Below are 20,648 nucleotides of genomic sequence, written 5' to 3'. Positions count from 1 at the left end.
AATACAGCAATGACTTTTTGAGGACGTTGACGGTGCTGCAGTAGCAGCAGATGGTGAGCTCAGCGTGTGACAAAAAGACAATGCTGATTTAAAATAAAAAACAAGCCAGAGAGTGAGTACATGTCAGCAAGAATGAGTTTCCCCTCTGAATAAATATAGACCTTCTACACAAGAGTCACACTGACAAGCTTTACATAAATAAAAGCCAATACAGTGAACGCTATAAACTCATCTACTCCGTCTGAGTCAAGTTTATTTGCATAACCCTTTTTCACAGTTACAGTCTCAAAGGGCCTCACAACGCCCACATTATGAGACAATAAATGAAAACGACACACTCCAATCTCATATCTTCAGTGAGAACAAAAACCCTGCGAGAGCTTTTCATTGTATTTCACCAAACAGCAATTAACATTATTAAACTCCAGTCAGAGACAAATGTTTGCAACAATTAAGCCTCGAGAGCAAAATTAGGTTAACTACATTTTCATGGCACGTTACAAATGTAGTGCTTTGTTGTCCATGGAGTACTAATAGCCATTAATGGTTATGAAAACTGTTTGGATAAAAGGTTCACTTTTCTGTGAAGCAAGGCACTAAAAGTAGGGACTGCATCATATATAAATCGGCCAACAATGGGAAACCTTTGTCATATTTTTCATTATTCTTTCCCATAATACAGCTGCACTAGAGAAGTGACGATACCAGAAATGTAGTAGTCGATACCAATACCAGTGAAATTCCACGACTCTGGATACAAATTCGATACCACGGTAAAAAACAACACAATAAATCCCATGTACTTCAACATACACTCCTTTATTACCGTTTGCATACTGGCTTTTGTTAGGAAGTTAAACAAGTCATAATTTCCTGTCTAATATCTATTCTATATTGCTGTAAAAACATATCTTTCAAACAACTATATTTATTAAAGTTTCTCGCCAAAAACTACATTTTACAGAACTACATTAGACATATGATAACATATAATTTCCTTTCGCACCAATAGGGTGTGTCGTCTGGATGCGTTGATAACGATACTGAAGGTAAGATGGGGCACTACGGTACCTGCGTTGCTGTAGAAAACTAGTACCGGCAAGTTTCCAGAATTTTAGCATAGACTTGGTAACTATCAGTTTTTGTGACATCCCCAAGCTACACCATGCATAAGGTTACAGTAAGTCTACATTAAAATCAATAAAGCAAATTGAATAGGTTTTTACAGCAGAATAGCAAGCTTTAAGATAACATAACCTGTATTACAGTTTTACGTTGATGGTTTCATATCAAGCGGCAACCTCCGGATATGAGATGTGAAGCCAATGTGGTTGCAAAACGAAGTCTGATTGTATGGAAATCTATGAGAAAATAACCCTACTGCTCACTTGATTTATTACCTAATTAAACATTTCCCTGATGAGTTTTTGGTCTCAATCGCTAGTTTCAAGTCTTCCTTAATACAGCATGATGTTCATTTTGTAAATGATGGTCCAATTTATAGAGAAATAGGCAAAGCTGTGTATGCTTTAGGTCTTTTATACATCTGTTCACAGGGGCTCAATGTCTTAAAATATGTCCATTGCCCCATTGATAAGGTGAGTTAAGCACAAGCAACATTTGAATATTAATAATTAAACTGACACTGAAATTTCGTTTAGTTCACCCCTCTCTTTTCCTCCACTCTGTCTCTGACTGTGTGTGTCGCCGCCCTTCGCGAAGTACAGCGGAGGAAGGAATGTGAATGGCAAAGCAAAAAAAAAAAAGATTGTAAAAAAAACAAAACACGTAATCTTTTATTTATTTTTTAATTGCTTTATCTACAAACAATTTTGCGACCCCCCTGCAGTACCTCCACAGACCCCCTGTTGAAGACCCCTGTATTAAAGTATGAATGATGCTTTCAGACCAACAGACAAATATAAAAAGATTTTTTTTGGACTTATGCAACAAACGGCTTAACATCGGACTCACAGCCTAGATTGTGGTGTGCAGCGAGGCACAGGGGCTATTAGTTCCACTCCCAGTGTTTAGAGTAAGGCTGTAACACCACCAGGTTCAGAGGTCAGACAGTAGTATTGCTAAAAAATGAATCCACTCATGCTGCTGTAATGCACTCTGGCCAGAAACATCCACCAAATGGCTGCGCTCTGCCACTCCAAACCATCCCATCCTCAGGTATTCTCTCACTATAATTCTTCCTCCAGCCTCTCCTTTCCCCGGCCTCCATTTTGAGAAATGGTAGATGAACTATTATTCTGGGCCTGTGTTTATTTAGGTTGTTTTCACTGCGGGGAACTTTTATGAGCAGGCTTTTATGTTCACACAAGACTTCAAATAATGCCCTGTACAATCCTGCGAGCTCGCACCATGCGGGATCGGAAGTAAAAAAAAAAAAAAAGGAGGGAAAAAAGCCTTGTTCTCTCTTACAAAGCTAACATTTGATCTGACAACAAAAGGAGCCGCAGACTCTCTCATAATAATGTAAATACCGGGGATCTCACAATTTCCAACACTTTGGAGTTTTGCTCCCAAATGATGTATCCAAACTAAAGTGGTCCCAAAAGAAAAATCTAATGAAAATACAAATTATAATAACTTGGTAGGTGTATATCAAATCTAAACGTGCAAATAGGACAGAAGGCGAGTGGAAATCCTCTCTTACAGATAATGTAGAATGACCTTCAGGTAATGACATCTTTCCCTAAAATGGACACACATTTTTGTAAATTACTCAATTTATTTGCAGCATGATGTAGCTTCGCCTGACACATTAAGGCTCTACATGACGACGTGTAGATATATGAACAGTGATTTAATGAGCGTTAGCAGCAGAGAACATATTTCACTGTGTGTGCAGATCTCAGCAAATTAGATTCAGGATGTGTGTCACATTTCTGCAGAGCCAGAAGATTATGGAGTTCAGTGTAGATGAGTTATAATGAGAAAGTGTGATAACATTTTCTTTTGGTCTGAACTATAGTTAAAAACATTTCTGTAATGTTTTTACAGTCTTTCCGGTTCAAATGACAGCCAGCCCAAACTTCCTGTTATTGGTCCAAAAGTCCGAAACAATCCCAAAAAAAGGTTTTGGCACTAGAAACGATCTGAACCATGGATCAGTTTGATCCAGACTGAGACAACCTGTATTTTACGTACTGTGGTCGGGGGGAGGTTTCAGACCTGTAACTTTGGCTCGAATCAAGCTGAAAAGTCAGACACCAATCCAAAGTCCAGACCAGAGGAGGTAGGTGTGAAACTGTACTAAACATTTGATCCGATAACAAATGGCAAAACAGACTCTCGTACTAATCCAAATGCCAGGGATCTCACATTTTGAACCAATGAAAAACCAAATCATAATAAAGAAGGCAATTCAATTTGTTTAACATGAAACATGAGATGGGCAGATAAAAAGCAGAAAACCCTCACATTTAAAAAGCCACAACAGGGCAAAAATAAGAATAATGTGGCTTGATAACTTAGTAGTGTTTGGCTTCTTAAATGTGTAATCATTATAAAGTGTGCCGTTTTCAGTCGAATTACTTATTATACATATGATACGGGACACTTAAGAGTGTTCAAAACCAATGCTGTCTAAAGTTTTTCCAGGAGGATTTTACAATGCCTTCTATCCTTAGAAAAACCACAGGAACTCTCGTATATCTCTTTAAATATAAACCCTACTTACGCGCCCTGCAACACATTCCGGCTTGCCAGTTGCAGGACCAGTAAAGTGGGGATGGTACATGAAGCTGTGATAGAATATGTAAATACTGGCGCTGTGCTTCATGTGTCCACACGGGTCCTTTGTTTAGTTTTTTTATTACCACAAATCAGACTTTAAGCCCTGAGCTTCACTTTTAGCTCTGTTAAGAGTACTGACAGTCTCTGTGTTGTCCGTTTCCTTAACACAAGTGGAAGATGTGGAGGGAGGTCAGGCACTTAAGAACTACTTTTTGTGTACTTAATCTTAAGAACAATGTGAGCCCTGACCTGCTAACCTCCTTGACAGACCCCTTCTCTCCGGCTTTCTGCTAACACAAAGGCCATATGTGTAGGCGCTCACAGCAGCACTGCAGGAGCAGATGATGATGTATTTCAGTGCAGGTACTGTAACCCTGAACATTATGACTCCTCACGGCAGAGAACATATTTCATCGGCTGCACAAATTCTCTGTGATCTCCCTGCAGAGCCAGAGATGTCCGTCTCTACTGCAGAGCCAATAAAACTGACTACAAATGTTATATAAGTGAGCCACAGCTGGCAGGAGGTGGGCTGCAGCGGAGACAACACTCAGCAACATGAACCAGGAAGGCTGGTATTTATGTTTACCTTTAAAAATACCGTAGTAATCTCCCAGCATGCTGATTTTACAGCCTGATCCTGAGCAGCAGCTCTGGAGAGGACGACACCGGGTTAAAATCTGAGCCAAAATTAACATTCTTGAGATGAAAGGTAAAAGTGAATTTTATCTTGCATATATTTTAGCATAAGTTTACATTCTTACATTTTCACTAGAACAGCCAAGGGTCATAGCCATGCCAACCAGAAAAAACAAAGAGCAGAAAAAGAAGTGTTGAATAAAATAACAGCTAGAAAATAGGGAGACGTTTATTTATAGCAGCTAAGACTGTGAATGTGCGACAGGAAGATGTGATTTAGTGGAGGGGAAAAGCCTAAAAAAGCCTGTATGGTTGAGGTAAGTGAAAAATCACGAATAAATGAGTTATGATGTTTATCAACACCCCCTCGTCTCTCTGAAGTTTCTTAGACCTCTGACAGAGCCGACGTAACTGTTAGTTAAGAAGCTGTTTTCCTGGGCTCGGATCTGCACATTTTCTACACATTTGTTTTCAGACGAGAGGCGAGATCAGATCTGGAAAAGTGATAATTGGAGACCGGCGGCTGCAAACATCAGGCGCCATTGAGGTTGAAGCAGGAGAAGAAACGCTGCAAGGCTGACAGCTCTGACGGCTGCTCTAACAAGCTAACAAACAGAATTTAAAACAGAGCAGATCAACTATTAAACCTTTGAAACATTTTTCCTCAGTTCACACTTTTAACAAGCTCATGCCATTGTATCTACATGTCTTAGCAGAGTCTGACATACAGGTATTGATATTTTCAATGCGTAGTTCACTCCTCTCCTTTCCTCCGCTCTGTCTCTGACTGTAGGTGTGTGCGCTCGTGTGTGTGTGTGTGGGAGAGAAACAGAGCGGAGGAGGGATTGTCGACGTGTAAGGCAGGACAAAAAACTAAAAATTTGAATTTCAGGGGGCGCGGGGTTCCGTTGAGGGAATATATACATATTTTTTTTTAACAGTGTGTGATCTATCCGCACTACACTACACGATCGACCTTTTGGGCACCCCTGGCGTAGAAGGTCTCAAATGCACAAAAAATGGAACACTGGTGTTTTTCTTTTCCTCATTTCCAATTGAGATAAATACAGTGTTTCCCCTACCATTGTCTTGCCAGGGCGCAGCGGAAGAAAGGAGAGGGGAGAACTAAATAGAAACCGCGCCACGCACGCAATCTCCCCGCGCCACGCACGCAATCTCCCCGCGCCACGCACGCAATCTCCCCGCGCCGCACACGCAATCCCCGCGCCGCGCACGCAATACCACCATAACCTCCTGAATTCCACTGTTTGCCCAATATCTTTCTCTTTTTTGTGACTTTGTAGTATCGACGTGATAAATTACACAAATGGGAATAAATGCGCACACAATGTTGTTTTCAGCTGTACAAACAAAATTTGAAAGCGAGAGCTTGAGAGAGCTTTCACACCTCCTCACCTGACCAATCCCTGACGTGACATGGGCGTGATTGTCGGTTTCAAAAACGTGGTAACTAAACTTCTTCTCGTCTGATTCAGGGGCGTACATCGTTTTTGTTTGTTTTTCACCAGGTATCAGGTGTAATCAATATATACACACGTAGTCAAATCAGACTGTCCACAGATAGATTATAGGGAGAAAATGCACAGTCTATCATATCTATGACGGTAGAAAACCTGCCGCAGCAGCGACGTTGCTCCTCACCGAGGAGTGACTCGTGAATGACTTTAAGTTACGATAGTTGCCCTTAGACAGTGTTTTAATCATTGACGGCAAGTCTTCTCATTCTTTAAAAAGAAATATGTCAGTGACGGAAAATATTCGGTTAACGCGACCTCTGCTTCTGACATCCTTTCATATTGATGTCTGTGTGTGTTAATCAAGAAAATAACAAAAATAATGAAAACATTTATTTCCCAGAAGGGGACAAATAAAATGCATCATTACTAGCAATGCTAACAGTTAAACAGTTACAAAATATTGTTTTCAAATGAAAAAGAAAAGCAGCTTGTCACTAAAAGGAGAATAGCTGGTCCACCTTAAATGAGCTGCATGTGTCCACGACAATGCACGTACTTCATGGCTGCGAAGTCTCTGGGGACTCTTCTGCATGTTTTGCGCATACACAGCAGCTGGCGATAAATTATGTATTTAACCTGATTCCTGATTCCGTTTCAGCTGAAGCAGAATTTTTAAGTCTATAGGTGCAATTTTTGATACAAAATGCGTAAAAGGGTTTAAACCAGGAAATGGAAAGTGAGCGCACCATGCCAGACCTCTCCACACAGTGGTTAACTTCTGACCATTACAGCAGCTTCACCAGCAGATTGAGGCAGATACATGCATGCTTACCTGCAGTCAGGAGTCTCTGGAGGAAGCTGCAGTAGAGGTAAAGGTTGGGCGGGCCCTGAAGCCAGTTTATAAAGCCCGGCTAGGTGACGCCCACACAGAGGGCTCAGGAAACACAGCTGCTTTGTTATGAAACAGCAGCTTCTGTGTTTTTATTTTTTCAGCGTAGGATTAGGCCTTCATTAATGCATTAATGGATCAGTGGTGCACTGTGGGCCTGAAAACATCCAAGTAAGCGCAACACTCTCATTCCTGTCTGCTACTAAAAGCAGCAGAGTGTGTTTATGTGAGTCTGTCTCAAAGTGAGGGCTAACATTTTGTGTTTTAGTTGTTTTTGTGCATTAGACATGTCACGTTGAAAGGACCAGTTTGTTGTTAATCCCAAAATATTTTCTCAGTTAGTTAATTCAAAATGTAAACTGGTGTAGGGTTGGGAGATCTGACGATTTAAGATTGTAATCAATCTTGAAGGCTTCCACCATTTACATTTCAGGCAAATCGTAGAGATTGTGGTATTTAATGTTTTCGATGAGCATGATCTGCTAATAAAATGTGTTATGGCAAGAATGTTGAAAATACAAACCCACCGGATGAATAGGACATCTTCTTAGAAACTTTAAACATGCACTATTGTTGCATATCAACAATGGGTTAAATACATGTTTGTTACGCCAAAGATGTCGCTTGTAGTGACAGACTCGCTGAGAATTATCACCATCTCTGCAGTTTTCTTCTACTACGCCTTTCATTCACATACTAAACTTGACTGTGTTGGTTCACTCTCACAGCTCTCATCAACCTCTTTTCAAGCTACAGCAGGACAAAACAAGCTCTCAGGGTTTCCGCCAGTGTGTTGCAAGCCCGCCGGGCCTAAGTTGAGTCCCCGTTGGGCCTAAGCATCTTTCTTAAATGTATTTTTAAGATGTTTAAGATGTAGGTTGTTTAACACTAGCGAGTGTAGTTGAGAGAGAGATGCAGAGAGAGATAAACGAGAGTGTGTGTCTGCGACGGTGAGTTAGTAATTATGATTTTTATTGAACTTCGACCACTCGCCACCAGTTTTTGTAGCTGTTCTGCAATTGATCTTAAAGCAAGTTTGAATGTCTCTTCCATTAATGTCAACATGTTGAATCAAAGTCGGTGCAGGACTTTTTCCTCAACCCCCAAATGAAGTGAATTTGCCCGCTTTAAAGTTGCTAATAAGAATTCCTCCAGTTCTGCTGCATGTCAACAGTATCACATTCTGCAGTGAGGTTTAATAATACATTTACTTAATCAGCCGACAATGAACGACAATTTCCAAAACTTTTTTTAAACAATCTGAAAGGTTTCTCTGCAAAGAAATGGAAGAAAAATGTAGTCAAAACTGTAAATGTCAGAATATTGTCATAACATAGAAATGAAGCCGCCAGTCGCATCTACCAGATAAAACCGCCTTAGTATCGACAAATACTCAAAGGAGGATTTCTGCCAGGAAATGATGAGAAAGAACAGAGAGCTGCTGCCTCCTTCAGACCTGCTTTAATATTCTAGTCAAGAGAAAGAAGCTTGCCTTGCATTTTTATTGCTTGCTGTACCATCTTCTTTATTATCCTTATACTGTTTGTAAAGCACTTCTGGCTCGGAACTGGAAACTTTTATATACAGCAAATTAAGTTTACGTTTCTTGCATGTGGGTGTGTTTCTGTTTATAAGTGTGTGTCAGAATGAATCACTGGAGGATAATGATCGTTTTCACTGCGGATGTTTTCAGACAATTTCTGTCAATCAGTTAAAAGATCTTTCCTGTTTTAAAGGGCCATACCAGCGTGTTTGCAAAGCTCTATAACTATAAATCGTGGACACATGCAAATGCATGTTGTACAGTTTTGTATGGAAATGAATGGAAACTAATGGTTGACTGGAACAAAAACATTTTTTTTAAAACAACATTGTTTGAAGAATGTTCAGCTGTTATGTTAAGTATGCATGATCTGTAGTACATGTGCTAAATGCTGCAAGACCACTCAATCCTTTAAAGATCCTATTTATCAGCCATATTACTGCTCATCATACATATAACACAAACATTACAGAGAAAGAAGCAAATCTACTACAACTACTTGACAAATCATACTGTACAGACGCTATTCAAAGAGCTGTTTTAAAATAAAGAAAACATCAATAGAGATAGATTAGTTAGTTATATTGAGCAGTTGTGAATTTAAAGATGATTTTGTATAACTGTAAGTATGTGTTGATAATTATTTTATTAGTGGACACTTTTTTCTTTGTATTATATTGAATTGTATTCTTGCCTGTCGACAATTTCTGGATATTCAGCAGGCCTGCTAGGTCTAATGTGACTGAAACATTAGGTTACACCAGTTTAGCAATCAATTGGGATTACTACCCTGGATGAATACCAATTGAAGCACTATCTCCATTGTACCTATAATTAGTGCCGGTTCTTTCCAGGAAACTTCAGGGGAAATCATTACTCAAGACTTTAGCACCGATGCCAAACTATTGATTTGTGAAAAAAACATCAGGATCAACAACATCAACTAGAAATCCATAGATTTCCAGAGAAACAAGCTCTTTGCTCCATAAATTCTTCTGCATTTTAGTCGTTAGCTGTCAGCTGCTCGTAATGTGTTAAGAATCAGCTTCAAGATGCAACCGGCTACCATAAGCATCAAAACTGAACTGTCTGTAGCTCCAATAGCAGCAGTCAAGACTCCCAGTGTTCACTCCTTAAACGATAACAAATAAGGCTCTCAGGAAATCGAATATGTGTGTAGCTACAGATCACCTCCTGGATGCAGTTTCAGCTCCTTGCCCTGCCCGCAACCAATCAGAACAGAGTGACACATGAAGCGAGTCTCCTGCTGTGTGTACAAGCAGCAGGTGTGTGTGTGTGTGTGTGTGTGTGTGTGTGTGTGTGTGTGTGTGTGTGTGTGTGTGTGTGTGTGTGTGTGTGTGTGTGTGTGTGTGTGTGTGTGTAATGGAGACATCGTGTGGCTGTGCACGGCTGCCCGCTCTGGGCACAGAAGAGCTCAGTGGACGGTAAACCTGAGACCTACAGTACGTTTCCATTTCAAAGCTCTCTGCATCCACCCATCAGCAGTCTACATCTTTATGTTGCTGTAGGATTTTATACTTGGGGAAATAACTGCCCCCATTACTGGGTTTCTTTTAGGATGCTCTCACTCCTTACTTGCTATTTTTACAGTAGCAATTTGCCATTTGGGGAACAGCACTTTTTATCAGGCAGTGTAACATGGCTGAAAACACAGACGTGAATGAAAATCAGACATTTGAATGCAGCATTATAACATCACAGCCATTTGAATTTATACTGATGGATTTTTTCAGTGTTCAATGTTGTAAAATAAGCTCATGCTAAACATTATTTCAAAATGTATTTTAAAGATGTTTTGCACATAATGATATTGACTGGTGGTCTATTTCACTGTCCTAAGGCCATATTTTAAGATTATTATTCACAAGAAATATCATCAAAAACGTATAATGGTATTCATGAATCCTTAAAATTAATGTTTTTATAACGGACAATTTATGCTCTCGATATTGATTAGTTTTTTAAATGGAAACATCACGTCAGACAATTACGATTAGTTTCAGTCCATTTTAATGTTAAGTCAGGGGCAATGAAACTGTTTTGCTAAATGCTTGAAATATATAATTCATTGTTTGAAGAGGATTGTGTTTGAAAGAAGCTTTATAGAAGGAGTAAAAGATTAAGCATCACATACTATATCGGAAAATCAATAGAGAAAAGCTACCTACTGCTACTGTTGAAGATACTTATTTTTTAATTAAGATTAATTTATGTTTTATCTCATTGGTTAACTGTTATTACACAGAGTTCCCATCTTTTGTTAGTGCAGTTACACAGATTTTTGAGGATGTGCACAGAATGAGATTTCTTTCCCAGACTTGCCTGGGAGCCCTGAGTGAACTCTGAATAAAGTCCCATGGTAAGAAGCTAATTATAATATCCAGCAGCGTAGTATTGGGCATCATTCCAGGCAGGCTTCATGGGCTGAGGCCAATTCACTACCTCCATTCACCTCATTCGATCCACAGCCAGGGAGAGAATTATCAGACTATTTGCCTCACTGTACCCCAGCAGACCTTCTGCTAAACCTGAGGTGTCAAATAAAGCTGTAAAGTGCACTTTTAAATCGACTTTCATAGCTTGGAGACATCAGGTTAACAGAAGCCGGCAGAGGGACAGTCAGCAACCTACACTGTGTTGGTAATACAGGCTGCTTCTGTCTTTACATTCTGAAATATAGATGATTAGATGCTTGAAAATATTCATTCTCCAAACACATCGTGCCGTTCTGTGCTGTAGTTTTGATACAGAGCATACTCTTAACAATGGTTGGCATCAAAATAAATAATTTAGACAGCATCTTCCCAGTACTTTGTGTTGTGAAAAAAAACGTTGAATCTGTTGTGATGGAAAAGGTTTTAGGTTTTCCTTCTTGGGCTGTGCACACCCGCTGTGCTTATGTAACCCTCACAAAGTCTTGTCTGGATAAACACAAAATCTACGTTAGAGGAGCTAAAACCAGTCAGGGTTTTGTTTTCCAACTGAATCACTGAAATTTTGAAGGCAACAAGTTCCTTTATTCGCCAACAGTGACATCCTCTATTATAAGAGGACATTTTGTGGAAGATTCCAAATGCAGCACCCATAAAACATATTAAACAAAGACAGGTTTTTATGTTGCCAGTGAAGCTACAGTCCAACAACCTCCGCGGCATTCATGCATCAAAAGGTTGCTCCCTGAATCCTCTCAGTTGACACACCTCCCTCTTTCCAATTCAACTGCCAGTATAAAGCTACTCATTTTCTTTTTAAAATAATCTCTGGGAGTTTCAGACATTACTCAGCAGTTGACAGCAAAGACAGAAAACCGCCAAGATGAGGACGTTAAACTGAACATGTAGGACTGAGACACCAGACTGAATAAAACTTTAAAGACACAATCAAACGGACGCTTTAACAGGCAGTCTATAATAATGTCCTTATCCTGCATTACAATCCGACCAACACAGATTTCTGAGCAATTCCACCCTTCAATCCCTCATAATAATAAAAAAAAAAGCTTTCATCTTCTTAACAGATACTGCACAAGGAATTAACTGTATTATGCATTCAAATTCTACCATTGCATTTATATACAGCTTGCAGTGTCATATTGACAGCAGATGGTTTACGGTTTAAAATATTCTCTCACTCCACAACAGCCTGTTCCAGCAGGTATCACATCATATTAAGGAAGTTAAGATGCCATTTCATTGTGTTTTTAAAGAGCAACTCCACACTAGATTTTAGAAGGAGGACAAGCAGAGATGTACAAATCCACTCCTGACCATACCCAGCTGTGTTCAGCTGTTCAAGAGATTTATACCTTCGACCAATACAGGCCAGTGCAGCTTTGTTCCCCCTGAAATCTAGTGTGAAGTCACTCTTTAACGCCGAATACACACTGAAAAAAGCATATTTTTCTCTCCATTAGGCCTTCTGTTGAGACTAATCTGAGCTTTTCAATAACCGTATCCAAAGTGGATTAATCTGAAAGTGCTGGTCAGGTTTAAGTATGAATGAGTAAAACAGGGCCTCCTCTGGTAAGGGCTGTGTGGCAGAAACGTTCAGAAACCAACTTTCAGTTGCCTCTAATCGTCTCTGTGATCACTTATTTTTACATTCCAAAATAGCTGATCACAGAGGGAAAGGTGTAACTAATGGCTTTCATTAGTGCAGCTCTGGATGCACAGCTTTTTTTCTGGACTCCACCTCATTGCACTCACAGCTCACGTACTGCATCACGTACTACTTCACAACACTCCTGCTACCCAGTGTAATACAAGAGAGGAAATAAACTAACAACCTGGTCCTTTAACCAACCAACCAAATCACAACACATCATCTCCACCTGCACGCGTGACCTCAGTGTCGACTTTCTCTACAGGTCTTTTCAAAATGTTCGAGCCTTTCTACTTTCTCTAGAGATAAACGTAAATTTTTCAACCTGGACCCTTTTTTCCATGTTTCTGTGTCTAACTGACCCTTTAAGTGCTGTCCACACCAAGAACGATAACAATAACAATAAATATAACGATAACGAGAGCATCCACACTGATGAGCGATAATGTTCTGTAAACAAAAGCACTGTGGTACAAAGCACACTCTGCACACTCCAGCTATGATACAAAATGGTATTGATGACCTATTACTGCTGTGCAGAGAAATAAGGATATCAATAATAAGAATAGAATTTTATTGCCAATAGAAAATATGTTCAAATACTCAAATAATAATCCAACTTCCTGAGTGGAACAAACATTGAATGTCAGTCTTTCTATCGTTCATCAAATCGCTCAGAAAGTGATCCCCAGTTTATCGTTTGCCACTAGATTTTAAAGTCGTGGTGTGGACTCCACTATCCACTTGAGTTAGAACTCATTTTAAAACGATTCATTTAAAGTTCTACTTATTGTTGTTGGTGCTTTGACCTGGAATTCAAGATTTGATGGTGGAACTCTCGATGAGGCTGTATAACAAATCTTCTCTGCAACAACATGTCATGTGACATACCACTCGACAGCAGCCATTACTGGTATTTTTAGACTAAATATATAATATGAGTGCTTCAAACTAAGGTTGAGGGAAGTATATATATATATATATATATATATATATATATATATATATATATATATATATATATATATATATATATATATATATATGGACATTGCCAATCAATGAGCCGATCTGCTATATGGGATTATTGTACATGACATACATGATTGTAACCTCAAGTAGCTGATTTATCAGGTATTGAGTTCACTGGACTATTAAAACAGCCATTCCCATGCAGTAATTTTATGTATAAACAGTTTCTGGACTGAATTTTCAAAAGAAATGTACTACACTACCATATATGTCGATTGTAGCTCGACCAACCGATACGCCTACTAACATGCAATCACAAGTTTGTTTTACATTTCAAACAAATTATTTTGATAAGGATCTCTATAAGTTCGTTATTCAAGAGCTCTGACCAAGATTTGTACCGAGCGGAACATTACAGTGTAAAAATACATTTGTCAGTGCTCTCTGGAGGGCAATCTAAGCAATAGACCAGTGAAATCTTCTTTCTTTAGGTCTGATGCTCTTCAATCCAGAGTGACGTAAAATATACTCAACCGTAATGGAAACTCTGCCATGTTTCTCCCTTTAAATTAGTAATTGCTGAGAGATGACATCAAAAATAATATGTATAGTAGAACATTCAGGTTTCTTCATGTATTTTCAGGGAGTATTGGCAGCAGACAACAGGATTCTGAATAAAAGGCCACATTTGACTCAATATATCAGCCAACCTGAAATCCATTCTTCATGCTTATGAGACTTGTGAGACTGCACAAGCTGTCCTTCACCTGGGGGAACTGGCTGAATGCTACCAGAGCAGAAACGTCTTTGTGAATATTTCCATCCCTGTGAATTTGCTGGCAAAGTGCTCTGCTTCTCGGTGGGTCTTTTTCAGCGACTTTCAAACATACAGCACTCCGCCTCCGCGAGCTGAGCGGCACTGAAAGATATGCGAGGCAGATCTTAAGGTAGTGACGGCGCCTGGTGCGGGGATTCGTTTCTGGGCTGACAACAATCTGGAAGGCCTGTTCGTCCCCAGCAGCATGACAACTATAGAGCCAGAGTGAGGCGCAGCCTGCAGCGGAACAGACCAACCTGTTACCAAACTGAGCTCACAGGTTTAACAGGAAATGCACGGACTCTGTGCGAGACTGGAACCTCAAATTCAAAACAACAAAGAACGTTACAGAAATATTCCTTCAATTATATCCCAATCAAAGATGTTTTAAACTACAGTGCGAGTCGCCTTAGATGTTGGCTGTTGGATGTTATTGAGTAAATGAACTAATGCATGTTCATTTATTATTCAAACAGAGCATTTGTTGTGTAGAATCTGTTGCTACTGCTGACTATTAAAGCTCCACTGATCAATATGTTTATATTACAAATCAATCGATCCAAATGCAATGTGCAATAATGAATAGGTCACAGAAGATTATCCCAAACGTTGTTCACTTCCATTTTAGAGCTCATCTTTTAGCTGATTGTTTTGGTTTTTAAAACCCGCAACTTTAATGTTTTAGTCTCACAGCTCTCATCAGCGTTGTTTCCAGCAGCAGCAGGCAGCTGTTTTGAACTCCGATAGCCTCACTGTACACTACATGCTCAGCACCGAACAGCAGAGCAGGCAGACACAGTTAGAGACTAGCTAGACATTTAGCAGCTAAAGAGACAGATTGTTCAATCAGGAGTTGGTAGACACCAAACACTGAACTAAAAGAGAGTGAATACTAGACTTATCAGGTTGACACAAACAACTCCAAATGAAAGATCCTGATGCTATGTGTCTGCTGTTTGTGTAAATAACCAACTGTTTGCCAACTCCATATTAACTAATGGAGATAATATATCAGTTTTGTGTTTATAACTTCTTGCACTGTCCCTAACTGGCAAAAACAAAATCACTAAATGCAAGTCCGTCAGTAAAATCTGTAAATAAAAACTACAGGGTCACCCAACCCAAAATGTAACCTTGCTCAACTTTCATCCACAACGCAATGATACTTTTACATAAAATGACAGTTGTTTTGATAACTTTCCAGACGTGTAAAATCCTGGTTCTTAGTATTAAAAGTATATAAATTGTTGTGCAGGGTTTCAGATTGGTACAGGCGACATTACAGACCAGATTAAGTGGATCTGGTATCGGCCATGATGTTTCCGATACATCTTAAATAAAGTTTCTTCAACAACGGCATTATAAAATTCAGTGTTCATACTATCATTTACAATCATGAGTCACAGAGGACCGCTAAATATTGCCTTGGCTATCCTTAGCCTGTTTTTACTCTGCATGAAAAGGATTTCAAAGAGTGTCACAGGGTGAGGAATACAGATTATACATTTGGGGGGAAAAGAGCAGCGGTATAAGATTGGTACCAAGTATTGGCAGATACCTTGAGTTGAAGTATTAGAGGGTTGATAAAGAAAAGGTTGGATCGATGCAGCCTTACAGAAAACTGCGAACGTTAACACTTTTATTTCACTCAGGCATGAATGCAGCATTTGAAACAATGCGTTACCTCTTTCTGTGGGGATTCAGTCTGTCAAATAATTCAGTAAACGCCTTTTAAACATCTCCACTAATTTGCAAATCATCCAATAAGATGTTTTCTGTTTTTAGTAAACTAATACAGGAGGGAAAACTTAAATAGGAATTTAGGAGTGTAATGTGATCCCTCAACACATCTTTAAAAAGGTAAAATGTAGCATGTGAGCTGATGGCCCCATGATGGAAGTCCATGAGGGGTTTTGTAAACAAGTCCCAGTGCTGGCAAAAGCAGCCGACTGGCAGCTACCACAGTTCAAACATCCAGAGTGCTGCAGGGTTTGTTTCAGAGCACATCAAACAGCTCAGGAGAAGAGACGTCCTCAGGGGAAAAAACACAGTGTCCCAGATGATGAGGTATTTATTTCAAGAAGGCAAAGAGAGATGGTTGGTTCAGATCCGATTCCTTCTCTTCCGTCATCATCCGGGCTCTAAAACGAGGCTACTTTCTGATGTTTGTAGTGCACGATGAGTTGAGCTCTCCAGTCTCTTTGGGTGGGTGAAATAAGGGGGAAGGTTGAGCTGAAATAAGAGAGGATGGAGCTGACGGCAGCAGGAACCTCTCTGCTCAGGTTTCACCTCAACAGACCCGTTCAGTTACACTGAAGAGATGCATCTACTTGTCAGGCCAACGCATGAAAGGGAGCCATCTTGGCAGCAGGATAAGTAAACAATATGCTGATGTAGCCATGACTAATTATTAATAGCAATTCATAATTAATGTGGGTGCAATGTTATATGTGGTCGATATTACCAGAGTTTCTCTAACACTATGTATATGTTGGGTCCCCTCTGCCAAAACAAGACATAAAGACATTAAAGGCATCTTAGTGTGGAGAGATTAACCCTTCAGACTCCATTCATTTTAGTTTTAGTATGTTCTGCAGCTGCCCTCACAAAGTACGTACTGTTGCTTGCACTATGCATATAATTGGGACATACTATGACGTCATAACATTGCGACTCGCTCATATATCGCTGAATTGAATCTGTCTTGTCATGTAACATGTTGTTAGTCAACACAGTTTGGTATTTTGGAGCAGATACAAACCCTAAGATATTCTATTTAAAATCATATTTAAAAAATGAAACAAATCATTATGTCCTCACAGTTGAGAAGCTAGAATGTTGCTTGACAAGTGATTTAAACAACATTATGACAGCTCTAGTAGTAACAGTTTGTCCAGTTGACATGACAATGTGCCTTTGCACAAAGTCACCTGGTTTTTTCCAGTTTGCTGAGGAAGAGCTTGACTGACCTCAACCCTATCCAACACCTTTGGGATGAACTGGACGATCAGCTGAGAGCCAGACCTGATCACCCAACATCAGTGTTGGGCCTCACTAATGCTCTTGTGGCTGAATGGGAGAAAATCCTCTTCCAAATCCCATAATGGTTTGGGTCCCCACGTACATTTGGCCATAGTGTATAATCTATTCATGTGGTCCATTAACAACATGTTTGTTGATAAATTAATCCTTTTGATAAAATATATGTAGAAATTGATTTGGCAGGTTACTCTGCATTAAAGAGCATCAGTCTGGTTACCATGGACAGTTTTACTTCCCCGTGAAATCCGAGGCTCTCCATGCTGAAAAAGACCTGAAAATATATGGAGAAACTCAGAATACATATTTTTCATGATGAAAATTGAAGAGCAGCAAGTGAAAATATTTGTGGCATGAATACGTCAATATGTGTGATACTGCTGAGAGAGCGAATCAAAAGGCCGGCATCACAGCCGTCACTGCACGGACTGCAGAGCCAGAGGTGATTGACAGCAGCCGAGGGTTGATTTAAAAAACCATGTGACGGTGCTCCAGAGCAGTGCGTCACATTGGACATGGTGGAGAACAACAAAGTGGAGGATGAGACATTTAAAATTTCAGGCCAATTTTATTATTATTATGTCTAATAAATAAAGTTATAATATAAAGATAATGTAACTCTACTGTGAAAAACAGCCGTGAATCTAAATTGAATAGCCTAATCAATACTGAAAAGAGGAATGCAAACCGATACTGTGCCTCGTTCTGTCAGGTATAGATCATATTATTATGATGATGAAATTAAGTTTTCATCTTCCACCTGTCATTTGTTTCCACCTCACAGCTGGTGAACATCTGTCATCCTACCACTTGAAATGATTCAAACATTTTTAGAAATACCCGTCAAGTCATTTTCTGTCAGACTGACAAATAGATTAATTAATCGAAATGGAGGATTTTCAACCCTCTTTTAATCGTTACACATGTACACAGCACAGAGTGAAATTTAGACTCTGCATTTAACCCATCCTAGTCTTAGGAGCATTGAGCAGCTACTATACATGGTATATTTCCCATTGGCATCAACAATCCGTGCCATAATATTTCTAGGTGTTTTATTCCTGCACTCATTAGGGCTGGGTTGTATCTTGAACTTGCAAATAGACGTTGCTAAATCTAAATTGGAAGACAATAACACTGAAGCCAAAGTTTAAAACAGCAGGTTGATTAACTAGGGTGAGAATGTAATTGTCATATTGTGAGGAAGAAAACAAAGAAATTACCACAACCTGACAAGCTATTCATAATCAGAGCAGCAAAGTTGCTGTCGATTAACTAGATCAACAGAACGGACTTCTGCAGATTTGAAGCTTAAACTGACTTTTAGCCTGAACACACTGGTCATCCCTCTGCCAGTGTCTTTGCTGAGGATTTACTATTGAGAAAACATTTGTGTATTTCTTACACACAGGACAGGAACACTCTAATTGAAAACAAAATGTCACACACACACACACACACACATTTGATCCTCATTCACAAGAGCAGCTCCTGCATCCTCGTCAACAGTTTTCGCTTCAGCCGGTCCCGAGGCGGGCGCGGACGAACATTAGGCTCCAGTTACGGTTTCTATTTACATTCCTCGGGCTCAGGGGAGCCACCTGCTCCAGGATCGGGGGGCTCGTTCTGCTGTTCGACTGTTCCCCCGTCGAAAGCAGCACAGGTGAGTGTTTATAAGGTTCATATATATTAAATACTTTCACTCATTAAGCTGGTGATCTTTCAGGCGCCACTGGGGGTGGGAGGGTCTGGGTGACACTTCAGCAGGGCATACAGTCATGTTACAGAGTGTCTTTTGGACCATTTTGACTTTTTGTCAACCAACCACTACCCAAAGATTTAATTTAATTCTCATGTAAACAGTAAGACGCATCAGAACTGAGATTTAGCTAAACGATATAGTAATATCATTTTTGACATTTTTACTACATGGGCTGATAAAAATATCATCCTGGTTCCAGACCCTCTGAACCTCACTGCCCACATCTCTGTTCGCTCAACAATTTAAATCTTCTTCTGTACTAAAAACAACAAAAAAACTGAAAATTGGGCACAAAATATGGCAGCGAGTGTAGATGAAATTGACACAGCTATTGGAAATTGACTTACAGAGAAAGCAACTCTTCACAGTAACAGCAAACGGGTTCAGTGTCGTTTAGTCAGGGAACAATCACTGACTGCTGATTGGTCAGGGTAAAATAGACCAAATAACCAAAAAGAGAACACTTGTCAACAGTAGGGATGGGACAATATAGGATTTTATTGTGGAATGCATTTAAAAAAAACACAGTAAGTTGATTGTGGTGAATTTCCATTATTGGGATAATCTTGAATACGAGTGCTTTCAAAAAGCCATCTGGCTCACTATCATGCTAGAAGTGAAAAATAGAGCCTGATTTAATGATTACCTCATTTAAGATTGTTTGATTGTTGTTTTAACTAAAAAGGATGTTCACTTAAAAAAAGACACTTGTCCCATCTGGGAATCGCAATTATTTGCCAGGATAATAATGAAATTGTTATATCGTCCCATGCCTAGTGCACACATTGTAAGCCTGAATGATTGATAAAGGAAATGTATTTAACAAAGAAAGCCAAAGTTCTCAAATATTAAGTGTCTTAACACGAGGAGCCACACAACAACTTTATCTAAATAAAATACAGTTTAAAACTTTAAAATCAGAAGCTGTCTGATCAAAGAATAAGTATAGAAGACTACAAATCTGACCAAACTTTCAATCCTAGCTCTTACATTAAAGTCGGCGCCAATAAAAGCACTGAGGTTCAGTCACCAGAACTGCTTTAAAACCCTGTACAGTCAAACTGCTACCAGTGCAGATGAACCTCTCCACACTCAGTCGTTTTATCCTGATGTAGTTCAAATTATCAATGAAAACAGACAGAAATGTTTGACAGTGTGCTTTAGTACTATAATTTTTGATATCGTAATATGAAACTTTATATGTTTTTGTAAAATCACTTAACATTAAAGCTCCTGGTCTTAAAGAAAATATTCATATTTAAAGACTATCTTATTACTCAATATGTGCATTAAAGTATAATTTGATCGCTGTAGTCATTCCTTCTGTCCATACTGGTTGTGAGGAGATCCCTTGTTATTGTGAATTTATGGTGAGATGGGACATAGAATTCAGCCTGTCCTGGACCAAAACCCATTCAAAACATTACTAATTTTACAACGTACTCATTTGATTTGACCACGCCAGACTCCAGAAGCCTCATATGAGCTTCAAATGAGCTTCAGATTAACTTTTGTATAGTGTTGTCACATTAAGAAGGGATCTCTATGTACATATGGACATGTATATTGAATTAAGACAATTTGAATCTTTCCTCAAACATTCCTGCCATGTAAATGTCCACCATCGAACTGTATTGATG

At 39.4% G+C, this 20,648-nt stretch overlaps 1 protein-coding gene across 4 annotated transcripts in view; it reads right to left on the bottom strand.

The window, feature by feature from the left end:
- The window catches only part of LOC115013242 (spermatid perinuclear RNA-binding protein-like), a 75,410-nt gene that overhangs the window by 53,923 nt on the left and 839 nt on the right, over positions 1-20,648 (bottom strand). The window lies entirely within an intron of this gene.

Source organism: Cottoperca gobio, chromosome 9 (genome assembly GCF_900634415.1).
Source record: "Cottoperca gobio chromosome 9, fCotGob3.1, whole genome shotgun sequence".
NCBI lineage: Eukaryota > Metazoa > Chordata > Actinopteri > Perciformes > Bovichtidae > Cottoperca > Cottoperca gobio.
The sequence above is the reverse complement of the archived record's forward strand: the minus strand, read 5'-3'. Positions and strand labels throughout refer to the sequence as shown.